Raw genomic sequence first — 20,140 nt, 5'->3', positions numbered from 1 at the left:
TTCTGCAGGCATCAACCCATGCTCTTCATAAAGTTTATTTTGCAAATGCAACTTAATTTATAATCCATAGATGGCACAACTCCGGATAGTTATGTGTGAACACAAAGTAAAATGTTCTTACCTTGAAAACTAGCAGTAAGAGTACCATGTAAGGAGGTTTATGTACATTTTGAGGTTAGAAAGACTTGGATTTGTATTTAATAACTCTGAATTTAGGCAAATCTAATGCCTTGTGAATCATTTTTCCATCATGTATATGAATATACATATATATTGTCTACCGAACAAATCAACTCCTAATAATGGAGATAGAAAGGTAATAAAATATGGTCCCCATATTCAACCTTCAGGAGAAGTAAAATAGCTAATAATGGTTATTTTGCATGTGATAAGGAGGATTAACAGGGTCAAGATAGGTGAAAATTCTAACCACAGTGCCTGACAGGCTTAATGTATGTGAATCACTCTCTTCATGGTTCTGTCTTTTTTTTATAAAAAGTCTTGGGAATGGATCCAGAACAGTCTACTGGGAGAGGCAATATAAAAAGTGTTCCCAGGGCGCCTGGGTGGCTCAGTCGGTTGAGCGTCCGACTTCGCTCAGGTCACGATCTCACGGTCCGTGAGTTCGAGCCCCGCATCAGGCTCTGTGCTGACAGCTCAGAGCCTGGAGCCTGCTTCAGATTCTGTGTCTCCCTCTCTCTCTGGCCCTCCCCCCGTTCATGCTCTGTCTCTCTCTGTCTCAAAAATAAAGTTAAAAAAAAATTAAAAAAAAGAAGTGTTCCCATTACTATTACAAAAGGCTTTCAAGTATCATCCATTGTTAGTGATACTTTGTGGCAGAATTTTTGCCAGGTAATCTTCAATATTTTAGCAAGAAGTAAAGTTACTGAATTTTAAATATGCAAATTTCATTTACATTTACTTAATTAACAAGTAATAAGTTGTTAATACAGAACTTTACATAATAAACATAAAACAGGAACACGTATTTTAGAAATCTAAACTTTTTTGGAACTAAGTAGGTACAAGTAATAAAAGAAAGTTGTAACAACACTAATGAAGAAGAATAAATGAAAGCTAAAGTCAGAAATATGTAGGATAGGAATTCCTAATTCCCATAATATATACCAGATGGATGTATATGGTGTGTGTGTGTGTGTGTGTGTGTGTGTGTATATATATATATATATATATATATGGATGTTTATTGCTATATCTACTGGTCTCATTAAAATTTTCTAATTTTGGAATTTTGAAACAGGCAATGGATAAAAGTTTTCAAACAAATATACAGACAAATCAGAATCATAAAGAGATTTTTTGAAATAATGTGACATAATACTATGAAACTTTGAATTAAACCAATGAGTTGTTTTAATAAGGTGTGTAAACATAACCAAGACAAACACTGTGAATTCTCATTCCCACAGATCTACCTAGATCATTACTCTCTATACATTGGTATTTCAGGTATCATTTACCACAACTCACATTCTACTATACAAACCATAGCTTGATATGCTGCCTTCTATAAATACTTTGTTGGCACTGCCTTAGAGCAATTTTTCCCTACCGTTATGAGGGCCTATATTTTAAAGGCTGTGAAATAATTACATGTATGAGTGCATTGAGTGTTTTGTCCAAAATATCCCCACCTCCAAATTCAACTTCTGCTTATTCCATTTATTTTCTAAATGTTCTCCCTCAACCTGTTACAGTTGGATCAGGAGAGTCACCAAAGTTTCATATTTGGGAAATATACTAGGTATCAGGAATATAAATATTTACAAAGACAAAAGGTATTTAGAGATAAAATTTATATATGTGTGTGTTGAATTTTCATTTAGAAAATCTGAAGATACATTTTCCATGTTACCTGATTTTTTCTTGTCAAGACTTCAAGTAATGACTAAGCTTTTGTAGTGAAAATTATGAGAAAGCTAATTGAGTCAGGTTACCAATTGATGATACCAAAAGGTCAACATAACTGAGATATGTCAACTGACACATATTTTTACTACATGGCATTCACCAGAATTCCAGGCCTGTATGAGACACAAGATTAGTTTAAATTCAATCTTCAGATCTCATGGAACCTACACATTTGGGAGATACTGGATAATTACTAAATGGAGTAGCCCTGAGTGGGCTGTACCGGTGAGAGAGTGGTAAGCCCAGTACTCTGGGCTAGAATGAATCTAGAAACCTGTATGAAGAAAGCTCTACTGACTGAGAGACTCTATAGAAAAGATCCTCAAAGAGCAAACCACTCGAGACTGAGAAAATTGGATGCCACTGAATGCAGGAATGTATATTTTCTTTGTAACCCCAAAGATCTGAACCAGGGCACTAAATAAATATAATAAATGCAATTTGGATAGTAGTACAAAATTTAAGTATATGCTAAGTTTAAGGAAAGAGGAACAATTCTGACAGAGAACAGTGTATTGAAGAAGACTTTAAAAGAGAGAAAGAGCAGTGAAAAATTATTATCTGTCTGTGTGGTAAATTAGACCAGAGAATACACATATAATAATAAAAATGAATACGATAAGTTACAGTGCTTAACAGTGACGTTCACACACATTCATTTATATAATATTTGTAAAGTATTAAGAGACCACAAAGTAGTTCTCCATTATTTTATGAAGTTACATAAGGGATATTTAAGGGGGGAAATGTGACTAAATAAAGCCTTATGGTGTTGTGTCATTTGAAGCCAAATGTACCTGTGTAGTAAATCCAACTAAGTTTTCACTTTTCCAGTACCATTTTAAAATAAACTCTATCTCTTCTTCAAAAGAAGTCATCTATTAACTTTCAATTCCAAAAATTTCTACTAGAATATGATTTATCACATCTATTCTATAAAGATAAGCAAACATTATAAATCTCCACATAAACACAAAACCATTGCTATGTAAGATTAATTCAAGGTGAATATTATATTCATGTAATTTGTAGATGTTTTACAATCCTAAAAATGTTTACTGTTTACCGCAAATATGATTCACACAGTAGGAATCGCACAGGTTCATTCACACAAGCTTATTTAAGGAAAGTACACTTGAAATTATCACCCAAAATAGTTTTGTCATAAAACTTGTTTGATGTTTGTGTTAGAGAAAAAGCAGTCTTTGCTGGGAAGTATTTAGTACTAAATCAACTGAAAGATTTAAACTACCTCCCAGTGAGTTGTATGATGGTTTTGATCCTACATTGGATTTAGTGATTATCTTTATTTCTGTCCTCCAACTGCACTTTTCTGTCTGATTCTTCCCAAAGTAGTAGACGTCTTGATATTTTATTTAAATTAAGTGGAAATGTGTAATTAGTTTTGTCTGTGAACTTCCCAATGGCCTATGATATGATGACACATTTATATCTTCATTGCCACAGCGTATATATCTATACCTAAAAAGCCAGATTTTACCCTCTGGGGATAATGATAATACACGATATAATTAACTGGTATAACATACGTTTCCCCCCAAATTTATCATTATTTATCTCCTAGCCAACATGATAAGCATGATGTCATGCAGATTAATGCTAAAATTGTGAGTCAGTAAAGCAGGCTTCTTTACACAGCTCTCTATCATGAGACTTAGGAAAAATTACACTGTGTTGAATTTATTTCAGAAAGAAAGGTAAACATAGAATAAAAAAATGCTTTGAGTCTTATTTCCCTTATATGTCCATGACTGCTTTCTAAGAAAACATATTAAAAGAGCTTTGTAAATACTAAAACATAAACAAAGAATATTGCCATTTTTGTTACTGTGTGGTATATTTTCTGAATTGAAGGATCATATATTTATGCAATTTTCCTGGATGGTTGCTCACTTCTTTCTTGAACACAATTTTGGCTACTTTCCTCGGACAGAATGGGGAGAGTACAACATTTATTTATGTTTTATTATCCTACTACACTCCGTATGCCAATCCATGCCCTCAACACACATATGCACATGAACATACATGGACTCACACTCAGTAAGCATTTTATATGTTTAAAATGAATCAGTTTCATTACACAAAAAGAAACATAATGAGACATAGAAGCAAAACTTTTTCTGAAATAGGTAGCAATATGTATACGTTTACTCTGTGTCAGTTCAAAACTGATATACAGCTAACAAATTTATATACAGCTCCTACTCAAGGGGCCTGATACAACATAGGGGATAGAATAGAAGTATTGTATTCTAGAAGGATCACCATAGAAATAAACTCCCCACTCTGTCCCTGGCTTCCTGTTTGTCCCTACTATTTGGTATCTGAAAGAATTAGTTTACTAAATAAAATGAAGGGCAGTGAACTGTATCTCTGGATCATGATAAGCAGCTATTCAGGAGTAAGATTTTCCTTTACCCTGAAATGTTCTTTTGGCTGGTCTAAGAATTAAATTGATATGAGACAGGTTAACAGGAGAAAACAACAACAACAACAACAACAACAACAATAAAGGTAAATTACATGCACACTTAAGACCAGTGGTAACATGGAGATCCCCCAAAAAACGACCAAGGCCTGCAGCTTTTATACATTTTAGACAAAGGAGCTGACAGAATAAAGAAACCTATGTTTGGAAGCTTCAATTGATAAGGAATTTTCAAGAGAATTTGTGCTGGGGTAGCAAATTAGTAAAAGTGACAAGGTTTATTTACATAGCCTCTGGTTTATATAGTTTCTTTAGCCCTTAATTCCCTGTCTCTGATGGTAAGAACGTCTCTTTACATCCTGGCACAGAGAAGATAACTTGTACGTGAGACATTTATTTCCTGCTTTGAGAGGGACAAAGGAAAGTCAGAGTGTTCTTCTTGCCCTCTTTCTTAAGTAATTTTAATTCAAAGTAATAATACACCACCATGGCATGTCTTAGGGAGACCTTCCCTGAGCCCTAACACAGCGTATACAATGCTTTGATAACACTTGAATTATTTGGTACAGTTGTTTGGGTGAGATGAATATTGGTACAGGAAAATATAGACCTCCTCATTTCTGAAATTGTGCAGATTAGAAACTTTGTTCCTGTATATCCTCATATTAATTACACTATTCAATAATATCTTTATGGTTGCTCTAGTGATATCATGAGATAAGTATTCTCTGTGAGTGTAGGCAGCTTGCTTGAGGTAAATGGAAGCTGGAACCCAAGAAACTGGACTCTGAAATCCATGGTATTTTCCATATCTGTGAATGTTGTGACAATTATTCCATCTACCAAGTGCTCTGCTTTTCTTGGGACTCATCTCAGAATTGATAAGTTTGAGGACATTGAAAACTTGAGAGTAGAAGGTGTTTAATGCTTGCAATACCAGGAGATGCTTTATCATCTACCTTCAAAAGTTTAGTAACCCCATAACTCAACTGTTGAGGGAGATTTGTAATTGATTATTTCCAAATGATTTCTGATATATTAAATGTGAATACTAGCACTTGCTGAGTTTGGGTAAGTGAAGTAATCTAGTTATCAATATAAATAGCTATGTTGTGAGTATATTTATTAATAGGAATTTTTATTTCCACTGATCACAAATTATTGTGTATAAGAGAGAATTTAAATATTTATTTAAAATAATCTTAGGAGAAATATGAAATATTGCTTTACTGGCATTGTGGACTCTTAACATCTACACTAGATGTTAAGATGACTTCTAGAATGATGTGTCTGTGTTTGTAATTGAGATAATTATGCTAATGGTCTAATCCACTGAGAACCATTCCCTTAAATGTTTTCTTGAATCTAATCTTTGCAAAGTACCCAAGTAAGAAAGAACATCATTCAGTTAGTGAAAGGAAAATTGGATTGTGATAGGTCTCACTATTTTTAATGAAAGACAAATAATTTATTGTTTATTTTGTAGGTCTGTCTTAGAAAGATGCTCTTTATTAACGCACTGTTTCTGAGTTCTTAATAATTCTAGATAGTTTTAGAAGGTACACATGTTTTGCTCTTTAAGCTACTATGGTCTGAAATGTCTTATAAGAAAATTGGAATTGTTGATTGCTATACCCTTATAGTATAGAGTGGTTTCAGTGGCAGGCATATTTAGCTGGAAAATGTAAATATTTACCAATTAGCATGATTGTTCCTAGGGAAAAAAATTTCTGTAGCTGATAGGCAAATGCATTAGTTTTCTGATTTATTTTGTCTTAGGGCCCAGTATAACATTCTAGCAAGACAGCATATATTGAATTTCATCGTTTATTTTCATTTTGAGAAAAATAGTTGGCACTCTGGTACCATCCCACCAGAGATAGACGGTTGCTAAAGTCACCTTTCAAGATTCAACAAATACCTATCGATATTTGTAGCAGACATATTATATACTGTAAAAAGCACAAGATACCTTAGTTTTTCTTTTCTAAAAGATTATTTTCTGAGGGAAGAAATGATTATGTATACAACTAATTAAAATAAGATATTTCCTTTAATTTATTACAAGTGTCATGGGAAGAGAAGAAAGAATGCTTAGAGAGGATGACAGCTTTTTGTTGAGAGGTGACATTTAATCTGAGGTTGTCCACATGAAGACAATTTAAAGGGAGGTGAAGTCATCAAGAATTGCATGTGGAAATACAGAACAATTGGGGCACCTGCATGGCTCGGTCAATTGAGCATCTGACTTCAGCTCAGGTCATGATCTCACAGTTTGTGAGTTCAAGCCCCACATCAGGCTCTCTGTTGGCAGCAAAGATCTGGCTTTGGATCCTCTGTCCCCTTCTGTCTCTGCCCTCCCCCACTCAGACTGCCCTCCCCCACTCACACTTTCTCAAAAATAATAATAATAAAAAATTTAAAAAACCTGTAGCATAAGGCTGCCTTAACAACAACAAAAAAACACGGAGTAATTAAAGAAGCTTGGCCTATCAAGTGGTGTGTGGCCAAGGAGATCTGTGTGAGCAGAAAATGGAGGATGTGAGAGAACACAAAGCCATTCCTGAATAATTGCATTGTTGTTGGGGCCAGTTGGTCCGACAGTGAGACATTGGTTTAATCATATTAATATTCTCCTTCTGATTGAAAAATGCTAAAACAATAGGCAATGATAGAGCAATTAGACTGCCCTACTACTACCAATCCTTTCTGCAAAATTGAGTATGAAGCCTACATTTTACACTTAGGGAATAGTCATGTGAATCTAAAATGAAAATGCAAGTGGGTTACATTTTTTTTTTTTTTGTAGAGTTGTTTGATATCACACATACTCATTACCACACTGCATCAGAATTACCTAGAGAGCTTGCTAAAACAGATTACTGGGGCTCATTGCCAGAGTTTCTGATTCCATAGGTCTAGCAAGAGAGCCCAAGAACTTGGAGGTTCCCAGGTAGAACTTGTTCCTATTATTAAAATTTTCTACAGCTCTTATGTCAGGTAGTGAGTAAATATTTTGTATATACTGTCTATGCATTAAGTTGTTGTCCTTCATAAAAAAAATCATTTATATTTAAGGAAACATGTTTTGACAGAAATACACACAAAGCCTACATTCATTAACTTATTTATTGAGCCCCTATTACAGGTCATGTGCTCTGGATGTTTGAACATGGCAGCGGAGAGAACAAAAATCCCTTTAATCATTGAGCCCTATGATTAAGATGAGTGAAACTAAACAAGGAAACATTTAACAAATTATATGACATTCTCTGTATTTTTTTGTCATTTTGTTTTCTTTTTCTGAAACTAGAATAGAGAATTTCAAATAGTGATGGATGCTAAGAGGAATGTTAAAGTAGGGTAAGGAAAGAATAAGGTGGGTTGCTATTTCGTATAGTGGATCCTAAGAAGACCTATCTAAAAAGCCATATAAGAAACATGATGGAAGAAAAACAATTCCAGGCAGAAAGAAGAACATACACAAAGGTCCTGAGGACAGATTGTGTGTTCAAAGGACAACACGGTGCTTGATTTAGAGTGATTGGGGATGAGTACTATGAATTACAGGTGAAATGGTATTGGGGGGACAAATTAGGTAGAACCTGTTGACCATTGTAAAGGTTTTGACTTCCCATGGTAGATTAGGAGCTGAGCGTTTCAAGCAGTGGCTGGAAGCAATGTAAATTATAATGTAAGATATAAAGGTAGAATTTGAGAAGTAAGCTTAAGATTAGTGTAATAATCCAAGTTGGGTGTGTATGGGACCAAAACTAGGTTGGTAACCATGGACCTGGAGGGAAATGGTCATAGTTTGGAAAGTACATATAATGGGATTTATATACGGACTAGAAGATGTGGAGATAGAGAGAGGGGAGATAAATAGTTTTTCAAAAAAAATTGGTTTAAAAGTTTTAGCCTGAATGTAAAGAAGGGTAGAATGACTATTTACCGGAGTAAGAAAGACTGTTGAAGGGGAGAGTTTAGTAGGAAAGTATAGGTAAATTTCTCATGTGAAATCATTGAAAATAATTTTCATTTTAGTATATTTTCATGGAATGAGTATTTATTTTCAGCTCCTTAAATTAACCTTAAGGTCAAAAATTAAAAAAGCTATCTCAATCTTAAGACAAAAATTATAAGATACAGAGTACCTCTATCACTGTGTGTGTGTGTGTGTATGCACATACTGCACATGTTTGTGTGAGAAATGTGCATGTAAATCTAGTACATTGGCGTTGGAATTAACTTGATCTTTGTGTCTCCCATGTTCTGTGTTGGATAGCCAGAAATCAATGGAGTCAGGCTTGATTTACCAATAGTTTCCTTCCTTCCTTCCTTCCTTCCTTCCTTCCTTCCTTCCTATGTAGGACCTATGTCAAATGTCTTATAATTATTGTTTACATATGTTTTACATGTACTAAATGAGATCCTTGAGGGTCTGAAATTTGACTCAGTCATCGTTGCGTACTCAGCCCTGAGTATATTTTTTCCTGGTGTACAATGATATTCAATAAATATTTACTGAATGAATGGAATGAATGGAAATAAGGAAGGAAGAGAGGGAGAGAGTTGTTGAAACTGAAGTTGGTCATACTGGCCATTATCTCAGTCCTTTCTTCTGTCAACACTTTCTCTATTTTTGTTCTTTCATGTCTTAAAATACCATCTCTGTCCAGGGCCTAATCCTGGGCTTGATCCTTAGGATGCATGCAGGAACTGATTTTTGAGTATACAACTTCCAAATACACATTTGTAACACTGAGCTCAAGACCCACATTTCCAAGTATTTCCAGAACCTATCCATCACGCAATGGGAAAGTCCTGGTAGGAGGCCAAGATAATATAAACGAAGAAAACTTATTTAAATGGAAACAACAAGGATTGGTTAATGATTCGTAAAGCGAAGCCAGGAATGAATCTGATGGATGCAAGATAATATCTTGGGACACTAAGCAGATATAGATACTCTAAATTGGGATAGGAACTCAGGAAGAAAGGAGAAAGAGGTATATTTGGGGGCTATTGACCACTTTGCTATTAGATATTCAAATATTTGGTCTAATGTGGTAGGAGGCATTCAGGAAATAAGTATAAAGCCTGAGTTTTAATTCTAAGTTCACCACTTAATGTAAACTTAAGTAAATTACTAAACATCCATAAGCCTCAACTTCCCCATCAAATATTTATTTAAAATATTAAAAGGTGAGCTAGAAGATACTATAGATCAGACATATTCATTTACAAAACTAAAAACAAGAAACAAATTAACAAGAAACTTTCAAAACCTGTATTTAAAACTCTTCCTAAAGATTGTAAAGAAAATTCAAAGGGAAAGGCCTACCTTGTTCCTAGAGAGCATGATTTAACATCATAAATATGTCTGTTTCTTTAAGTTAATGTTTAAGTTAAATGACATTGCAATGTAAGTAACTTTTTCTTTTAGAGTTAAACAAGCTGACTTTAAAGGTCATATACAGGGCACCTGGGTGGCTTAGTCAGCTAAGCGTCCAACTCTCGATTTTGGCCCACGTCATGATCTCACAGTTTGTGAGTTCAAGCCCCACATTGGGCTCCGTGTTGTGACATTGCAGACTGGCTTGTGGTTCTCTCTCCCCGCCTCTCTCTCTGCCCCTTCAGCACTCTCTCTCTCTCTCTCTCTCTCTCTCAAAATAAATAAATAAACTTAAAAAAAAATAATAAATAAAGTTTATATAGAAAAATAAGCAAGCAAAAAAAGAAAAGAAAAAAAAAGAAAAAAACCCTGAGAGTACTAGTGAAGGGATAGCAGACTCAAAGAAGACATATAAAATTATAATGTAAAATTTTGTGGTAAAAAATCTGTAATATTAAATTTGAATTGAAAATTTCATTAAAAACTCATAACTTCTTTAAATGTATTTTCTTTTTTTTTTTTAATGTTTATTTATTTTTGAGACAAAGAGAGACACAGCATGAACGGGGAGGGTCAGAGAGAGAGGGAGACACAGAATCCGAAGCAGGCTCCTGGCTCTGAGCTGTCAGCACAGAGCCCGACGTGGGGCTTGAACTCACAGACCGTGATATCATGACCTGAGCCGAAGTCGGACACTTAACCCACTGAGCCACCCAGGCGCTCCTAAATGTATTTTCTAAAAATAGATTTCCTGTCAACTGGGAAGGCCTAGTAACAATGGATACACCTTAGCTGTAATGATTCTAACAACACTCTGTTCCAACCTGAATGTGTGTGTATATTGGGGGCGGGGAGTGATCTCTCCACACCAACAGCAATTCTGGGACATCATCTGGGTTTCCTATATTCCACCTCACTGCTGACACTCTTCTACCCAGAAATAGTGTCAGATTCCACAGGTTAAAGATCCAGTTCTACAAGACTGCCCCCACCCAACTTCAGAATTAGTCACCAAGTCCTGGTTGTCACCTGTACTTCTGACCCACTGGCTGTAGATTAGAGATTTCAAAGACTCCCTCCCTAGGTTACATTAATTATCGAGAGCTGCTCATAGAACCCAGAGAAACATTTTACTTACTACATTACCAGTCTATTAGAAAAGGATATAACTCAGGATCATCCAGATGGAAAAGCTGCACAGGGCAACGCCTGGGAAAAGGGTGCTGAGCGTCCCGGGTCTATGAGTGCACCACTCTCCCTACATCTCCCATGGTTACCACCCTGGAGGTGTTCCAAACCCCACCCTTCTGTGTTTTTATGGAAGCCTTGTTACCTAGGTATGGTTGATTAAATCACAGGCCATTGATAACTGATTCACCTTCTAGCCCTTCTCCCCTCCCCAGTAGGGGTGGTGGGGAGGGATTGGGCAGGACTTTGAATTCCAAACCTCTGATCAGGAAGTTGATTCCCCTGGTAACAGCTCACTTCCTAGATTGCCCAAAGGCTTTCCAAAAGTTGCCTCGTTAAGATAACAAAAGACAGCTCTTTGTTCTTATCACTTAGGATATTCCTAGGGTTTTGGAGTTCTCTGCCTGAAAGTAGGACAAAGGACAAGTGTTTATTCCTTATTATAAATCATAGTATCACACCGGCACGCAGATGTTCCTTGCTAAGTATCATCCCAAATTAAAAGGAACTACAGTTCATTGGAAGAACATCTGATTTCAGATTTTGGGCAGGTAATAGGTGTGAACCTTGAAACCTTTGGTTTCCTCAATACCATTGAGGAGGGCACCTGTTGGGATGCGCACTGGGTGTTGTATGGAAACCAATTTGACAATAAATTCCATATTTAAAAAAAATAAATCACTTTTAGAGTTAATATTTTTTCCAGAAATAAATTTTATTTCTTAAAAGAAAAAAAAAAAAAAGAAACCTCTGGTTTTGTCATAAGGCAAGCAAGTGCATCTCCAAATCTTCTTCTGTTCTATTTACATTTATAGATTTATACGTTTTTAAAAATTTTTCTGTCTCATTTTACTGACAGGCTTCAGATAAAAATTTTTAAAGTATATCTACACATTCAGACTAATGTGTTTTCCTGATTTTGAAGGAGAAATAGATACATTTAGATACAGTGAATGTTGGCTTAGATTGTCTCTACTGGTCTTTTCAGGAATCTGGAACATTGTTTATTACCACAAAGGATGGAAATGTTTTATTTCACTATCCCAGTTTTCAGGAAAAATTGATTTAGCCTCTACCTTTTAAGAATAAAGGCAAAGCAGAATGTTTTATATTACAGATTTTATTACCGTAACTGACTTTTGAAGAATTGAATACACTTTTGGAATGTCAGCAATATTCCGTTGCTGTTTAGGTATGCCTCATTATATAGTATGCACATATATTTTGAAAGAAACAGTTCAAATGAAGATTTCCTCTGATAGTATTCTAAATAAGCTATGTAAGTAGAGTATTATTGTAGTAGACATTGGAAATTTAGTCAGAGCCTATATTTAAGGCATTTTAATCTATCCCCTCAGGATCAAATCTGTCATCTAAGTCATAGTAACCACTAGTTTGGATTAAAAACAACAATTTAGAGATCATTAAGTATATTGCCTGATAGTCTAAGATCCTAAACAGTTACAATATATATTATATTTAGTGCCTTTTCTCTTGTAGGGGTGGAAAAATGTTCTTATCTTCCCCCTGAAGGTTGTTTGGGTGGTCTAATATTTAAACTGATATAAAACAGATTAAATGAAAATTTAATTTCATACATATGGGAGCCCTGAAGATAAGAGACTCAAGGGCAAATTAGGGCAGTTGAGGCTTGTATGCCATCCTGAGCTAAAGAATGGCACAGGGGCCTGGGACTTCAAAGGGGAGGAGGTTATTTCACTCTATGCTAAGAAGAGCAGATAGATAGGTCCCTCAGATCCAAAGTTATTTCTGATAATAGCTGTCTTTCTGGGCCAGGCCCCCTACCTCAATTCTTTTAGGTAGTTAAGAAAGAGGTAAATGTTTTTCTTGAGTCAGCTAGGTCTTGATTGACTTCAGCTCAAAATAATCCACACACCAAAGTGGCATATTTTGGAGTGCCGTATTTTAGAGTGGCCTATTTTGCTCCTCCTCACTATTTTATCCTAGTTTTAGGTTGGCTAATCAGCAAGCTCAAATTATAAAACAAATAGTGCTAGCTTTCTTCTGCTCTGCAAAATGCATAAAATCAAAAAGATTTTATTCTTCATGCATAACAACATTTGTTGTTTGTTTTCGTGTCGATGAGAAGATGTGTGTGTGTGTGTGTGTGTCTGCGTGTCTGTGTTTCTTATTCAGTTTTAGGATTTCTGGTAGCAGGTGTCTATGAGAGTATTTTTTTCCATATGTTTTTGAGAAATCACCCATAGATATTATGGTCTAACTATATTGCACTGGTCATTTGCATATTATACTCTTAGCTTCTAAGTGAAAAAATATGATGGATCAGATATATACAGGCACAGATGGTAGAGTCAACTCTGCCATTTGCAAAGTATTTTACTTCTTGAGTGTGAACAGAACCAAAAGATGAATGAGTAGGTAATATTATTTTTCTTAAAAGATGAATTAGAATTTTGGGGTATAACAACTGGAATGTTATTTTGATTCTTTCACAGTTCTGTATGGTAAACTTTATTAGTATTAATATACAGAGTTGATACCTCTGCTTTTAAAAAACATATGAAGAATAAACATTAAAAACAGAAACAAAAAAGTGTTGAGGAAACTCAGATAAAGCAAGGTATGAAGGAGAACAATGATTGGAATATCAGGATAAAAAGTCCTATGAAAAAATCAAAAGAACTAGGGTTTTCAGCCCAAAATAGAAAATTGAATAAGTGGTACCTTTCTCATGAATTTTTTTCTTAATCCCCTTCACCTATTCCATCCATCCCCTGACCCACCTCCCATCTGGTAACTACTATCAGTTCTTTCTTTGAATATAAGGGTCCGGTTTTTAGTTTGTCTTTTTTTCTTTGTTCATTGATTCTTAAATTCCATTTATGAGTAAAACCCATGTGGTATTTGTCTTTCTCTGAGTTTTTTACTTAGCATTATATCCTCTAGATCCATCCATGTTGCTGCAAATAGCAAGATTTCATTCTTTTTCTTGGCTGAGTACTATTCCTGTGTGTGTGTGTGTGTGTGTACGTACACATATATACATTATATATATATACATATATATAATATATGCACACATTATACAGACACACACACACACACATACACACACAGCACATCTTTTTTATCCATTTATTTACCAATAAGACACTTGGATTGCTTCCATAATTGGCTGTTATAAATAACGCTGCAGTAAACATAGGAGTGCATGTATGTTTTCACATTAGTATTTTTGTATTCTTTGGGTCAATACCAGTAGTAGAATTAGTGGATTGAATGGTAATGCTATTTTTAAGTTTTTCAGGAACCCCCATACTATTTTCTACAGTGAATACACCAGTTTGCATTTCCACCAACAGTGCATGAGGGCTCCTGTTTTCTACATCCTCACCAACACTTGTTTTTTGTATTTTTAATTTTAGCCATTTTGACAAGTATGAGGTGATACATTTTTATGGTTCTGATTTGCATTTCCCTGATAAGACTGATGTCCAACATCTTTCCATGTGTCTGTAGGGCATGTGTGTCTTTGGAGAAATCTCTGTTCATATCTTCCGGCCATGTTTTAATTGAATTATTTGGGGGTTTTTTTGTGTTGAGTTGTGTAAGTTTGTTGTATATTTATCGATATGTCATTTGCAAATATCTTCTCCATTTTGTAGGTTGTTTTTTAATTTTGTTGATTTTTTCCTTGCTGTGCAAAAGCTTTTTATTTTGATGGAGTCCCAACAGTTTATTTTTGGTTTTGTTTCCCTTGCCTCAGGAGACCTATTATATAGAAAGATGTTGCTATGGCCGATGTCAGATAAATTATTGCCCATGTTCTCTTCGAGGATTTTTATGGTTTCAGGTCTCACATTTTGGTCTTTCACCCATTGTGAGTTTATTTTCGCACATGGTGTAAGAAAGTGGTCCAGTTTCATTCTTTTGCATTTTGCTGTCCAGTTTTCCCAACATCATTTGGTGAAGAAATTGTGTTTTTCTCATTGCATATTCTTGCCTCCTTTGTTGAAGATTAGTTGACTATGTAATTGTGGGTTTATTCTTGGGCTTTCTGTTTTGTTCCACTGATCTGCACGTCTGTGGTTGTGCCATTACCATACTGTTTTGGTGACTACAGATTTGCAGGATTTCTTGAAACCCGGGATTGTGATACCTCCAGTTTTGTTCCTCTTTTTCAAGATTGCTTTGGCTTCATATTTGTTCTTAAAAGGCTTTCTTTCGTCTTGCTTAAATTCATTTTTAATGACCTGGATTTGCTAATTAGGTTTTACATACATGTAAAATTAATACTACGTAATAAAGAGTTGGTTGAACACACAAGGATAGTCTCTGATAGAGTAATATATAATGGAAAGAACCTGCAAAGGAGCCATCTACCTTTTCTCTACGCAAGAAAAAAAAAAATAGTCTGAGAACTCTGAATGTCTAAACCCCTTGAATCATAATGGGAACTAACTCAGATCATTTGTGAGTAGTTTTCAGTATTTGCAAAAGACTGAAAAAAAGCAAATCTTTTCAGCAGTTAAATCTAAATAGTCCAACTTAAACTGCTCTTAAAGCTGAGTGTCCCTGTTTCAGAATTATCGCCATAGTCATAAAAGCCCTGGACAATTCACAGGCATTGCCAAACTGTCATAGTCCTTGAAGTCCAAAGAATGAGGCACAGGAGTCTTTTAACATTTCATAACTCTGTGTGCTCATTCTTCCTAATAGACAGGACCCAGCATCTATGGATCTTAAAACACCATTCAGAAAGTCAATCCTGCTTTCCCTGACAGGAATTGTCGTCTGAGCACAAAAAATCTTTCCACAGAATTCATTTCCTATATCAAGTACTCACAGCCCCATTTTTATCATGGAGTTACATGCCCAAGTAGAAGAAAGACAATTTTCTTTTTCCTTCCAGGTTCTTAGGTGACACCTCCCTCCGATAAGAAGAGAAATTAACACGAGAAGAAAAATATTTAATTTCATTCCTATACACAAGAACCCCACAAGGATAAGAGAGTGAAAGGGAGGAGAATGTGTCACCCCAAAATATGCCAGTTTGGCAAGTGATTGTTTTGAATTCAAGTTTTTAAAGAAACAGTGCAAGAAGGACACTCTGGCCTTCCTTTGTCTCCCTGAAAGTAGGAAATGAATCTCCCATGTGATATGTACCCTCCCTGTATAGGAGGGTAGAAGGCATCCTCATCACCACAGATAGGGAGTTCAATGTCAAGATGGCTATTTAAACAGATCTTATTACTTTATTAATTTGCTACCCTAATCCCAAAGCCCTTTGTCTTGTTAATTCTTCAGAAATTTCTTCTTTCCTTGCCTAAAAGATACAAAAGCTGCCAGCTCTAGCCACTTCTTTGATTCTCCTTTGTTTAGGAGCTCCCATACATATAAACTTAAATCTGTTTTCACCTGTTAATCTCTTATATCAGTGTAATTATTAGGCCAACCAAAGAACCTGGAAGAAAAAAAGGGAAAAGTTTTCCTCCCCTGCACAACTCAGGGACAGTCAGGCAACTGTGATTCCTTAGCCATCCTGAGCTAAGGAATGGGATGGGAGTGTAGAGATTCAAAAGGGAGTCAGACACTTCTCAGGAAGGTCAGAAGAGGAAATGTTTGGTAAACAAATCCTTGCCCTGCCACGCAGATAAGTCTCTCAGAAGAAAACATTATCTCTGGTAGTAGCTCACTTCCTGCCCCCTGGTGAAATTCTTTTAGGCCTCTAAGGCGGAGAAAGAAAGCTTTACCTTGTCTTCCAGGTCTGATCCCCTGCAGCTCAAAACATTTCTTATGCCAAAAAGACATGTGTTGGGGTGTCATATTCTGCTCTCCCAACACTTCATCCTCTATCTTATCAGTAGGGGACATTAGAAGAGTACCTGGCACACAATAGAATCACAATAAATATTGCTGCATAATCAATGAATGAGGAAATGAATAGTGGGTTTATTTCAATAAAATACAAAGCTAAAACCCTGAGAAGTTTGGTAACATTGTCCTATAGAAATACAATGTAGACCTTTTATGTAAATAAAAAATTTCTTGTAGCCACATTTATAAAGTAAAAAACAAAAACAAAAACAAAAAAACAGCCAAAATTATTTTAGTAATACATTTTATTTAACCCAACATATATAAAATGTTATGTTTTTTAACATGTGATCAATATACTGATTTTTAAAGAGAGACTTTACCATAGTTTTTGTATTACCTCTTTAAAATAGGTCGTGTATTTTACACTTAGAGCACATTTTAGTTTGGAAGAGCCGTATTTTAAGTGCTCGATGGCCACACGTGTCTAGTGACTATCATATCAGACAGCTTATCTTTAGGAGGATATTAAAATATTTTGACCAGATCAGGAAGATACTAAAGTTATTTCCACCAACATGTGCCAAACCCAGTTCCCTGGTTCGTCCTAACTGCAAAAGAGACTAGAAAAGGTAGCTACAGAGGTATCTTCAAGAAATTTTTAGACAGCCTAAGTGCAGTATATTAGAATGTTGCCTAAAGTCTCACTTTATTTGAGGTAATTGCATGTAACTGACAGGAGCTACATTGAATAGCATAGGATGTACTGGTTTAAGCCAAGCTCAAACCATATGCAATGAACAGTATTGCCTAAAGCACATTTTTTAAGAACTGAATTGAAGAAAAAATATGAAACTTTACTGTGAAAACTACCTTCGCTGTCCCAAAGCAGTAAGTAAAAACACAAAATTTATTACTGATTTTCATAGTTTGGCTTATAAACTGATATTGAATTTGTTACATGATCCATGTTTCTCAATTGTCTTAACATTATGTAGGACTAGTCCAGGAAATGAAGCAGAAAAAAAGAGAATGAAATGTACCTTTCATTGAAGTTGGAAGGGGGAATAAGAAAACTTCCACTTCTTTGTTTTCTCACTCAAAACGTGGACCTGAAAGTTTGAACATGTAGCATTGAATCTGTTCTCACATTGTAGCAGGTTTCTCACACAGACTCGTGACACCAGGCTTTGCTTTATAGGAAGGAACTTTATTTGTTCCTGTACGGGCTCGCTTGGGTTCATACCTGAAAAGCTGAGTCCCAAACGCCGGGTGGTGTAGCCTTTTACACATTTTCTACTTCTTTGTCTCCCATACATGGGTAATGCATGGACAGACAGTCTGATAAGGTGGTCTCATGTTACACGGTCCTGAGGGATGTCAGCTCTGCACTTGGCCAAGTTGCCTTCTCTTATGTTTCCTTAGAGAGGGGACTCTACCACAATATCAACTGCCTAGATCACAAACAGGATTTACTGAGAAAACATTTTTTTTTCAAGTGACTCAACCTTTTATTTTTCTTTACTGGTCATCAGTGAAGGAAACTCAAGGGCACTCATAATCATATAAGTACATGCATTACCAACCTCATCAACAGAACACTTTTAAAAATAAAATTTCCCCCCACATTGTCCCTATCATGATCACCACCAATATACTTTCTTTGAAGTGACCAGGTTTTTAACAGAGATAGCTACTGTTTTTTGGTAGAACTGTATGTATAAATCTTAGAATGCTGTAAGAATACTGAATTTCTAGCCATTTCTGTTTTTGAGTTTCATTCTTCAAACTATGACAGCATGTAGAACAGTTATTGACAAAGTGTCTAGAACTTCCATTATTAGCCTATAGACTGTAGTTTGGGTGGGTACTCTGCGCACCTTGTATCACTAGCTATGCGGCCCTAACAGCTAGAAGGTACTCTAGAAATATTGATGTTAAGAATAAAGTAATTCACGTAAGAAATTCTTTTCACTATTTAGCTACTGTAGAAGTTGTTGCATATGGTCCTTTCCAGTTGTGAAAAATGTGGGACTCAACAATATGAGGAATTGATGATTTTTTTTAAGTGTTAAAAAAGTCATTTTAATTTTTCCAAGACTTCCAATAAATTAATAAGAGTACATAGAAAATAAATAAAACAATAGAATACGTATGTAGCATTTATAACAATTTAACTATATTAGGTAAAAAGCTAAAGATTTCCACTCAGACTGAGAAATTTTTTTAAAGTATATTTATTTATTTTGAGAGAGAGGGCGCAAGTACAAATGGGGGAGGGGCAGAGAAAGAGGGAGAGAGAGAATCCCAAGTGGGCTCCACACTGTCAGTGAAGAGCCTGATGAGGAGCTCGAAACCATGAACTGTGAGAACATGACCTGAGCTGAAATCAAGAGTGGAGGCTTAACCGACAGAGCCACCCAGGCACCCCAAGAATGGGAAATTTTTTTAAGTATGCACATAACTAGATATGATAATCTTATAGTATTGAGAGCTGTGCGTAATTAAATAGAATATTTATAACATAGGAGAACATTTACATGTTTGGTTATTTTGAAAGAGAGAGAGAGCTTGTACACAGGCAGGGGGAGGGGCAGAGAGAGAGAATCCCAAGCAGGCTCCACGCTGGCATGTAGAGTCCAGTGGAGGGCTCGATCCCATAACTGTGAAACCATGACCTGAGCCAAAACTGACTGAGCCACCCAGGCACGCTTAGATGTACTTTTTTAACAAAGACAACACCGGGTATACTATACATAGGTCAAATCATCACAGTCTACACTTTAAATAACTTATTATTTTGTCAGTTAAACCTCAATAAAACTGAAAAAAAGAAAGAAGATAGCTTAACTGTGCTTTCTTTTAAATATCAAAATATTCCTTTGAAAACAATTTATGGGAGGGGCCCCTGGGTAGCTCAGTCGGGTAAGCGTCCGACTTCGACTCAGGTCATGATCTCACACTTCGTGAGTTTGAGCCCTGTGTCAGACGGGCTCTGCGCTGACAGCTCAGAGCGTGGAACCTGCTTCGGATTCTGTGCCTCCCTGTCTCTCTGTCCCTCCCCCACTCATGCTCCTGTGCGCTCTCTCTCTCTCAAAAATAAATAAAACATGAAAATAATTTACAAGATAATTAGTCATTTTAGAATACACTCTTTGTAGTATTTATTTTGAAAGAGTTACATAGCAATTTTTCAGGTATTCTCTTGATTTTAGCACTGTGCTGTCCTATGTAATCATTTTTAAGACAAATCAGTCGCGATGTTGTAAAGTAAGTAGTTTAGATAAAGTAATTAAAATCTGAATGTGGTTGGTCCAAAGTGGGTAAGTTTAAGCAAAACTTTCACAAAACCTGTTTGTTCATACTAATCAGAT

General features: G+C 35.7%; 1 protein-coding gene across 16 annotated transcripts in view; it reads left to right on the top strand.

Annotated features, from left to right (window-relative positions):
• Nucleotides 1-20,140, top strand: part of DMD (dystrophin) — a 2,092,562-nt gene that overhangs the window by 280,876 nt on the left and 1,791,546 nt on the right. The window lies entirely within an intron of this gene.

This window comes from Acinonyx jubatus, chromosome X, assembly GCF_027475565.1.
Source record: "Acinonyx jubatus isolate Ajub_Pintada_27869175 chromosome X, VMU_Ajub_asm_v1.0, whole genome shotgun sequence".
NCBI lineage: Eukaryota > Metazoa > Chordata > Mammalia > Carnivora > Felidae > Acinonyx > Acinonyx jubatus.
Note: the sequence above shows the minus strand (reverse complement) of the source record. Positions and strands in the feature narration are given on the sequence as shown.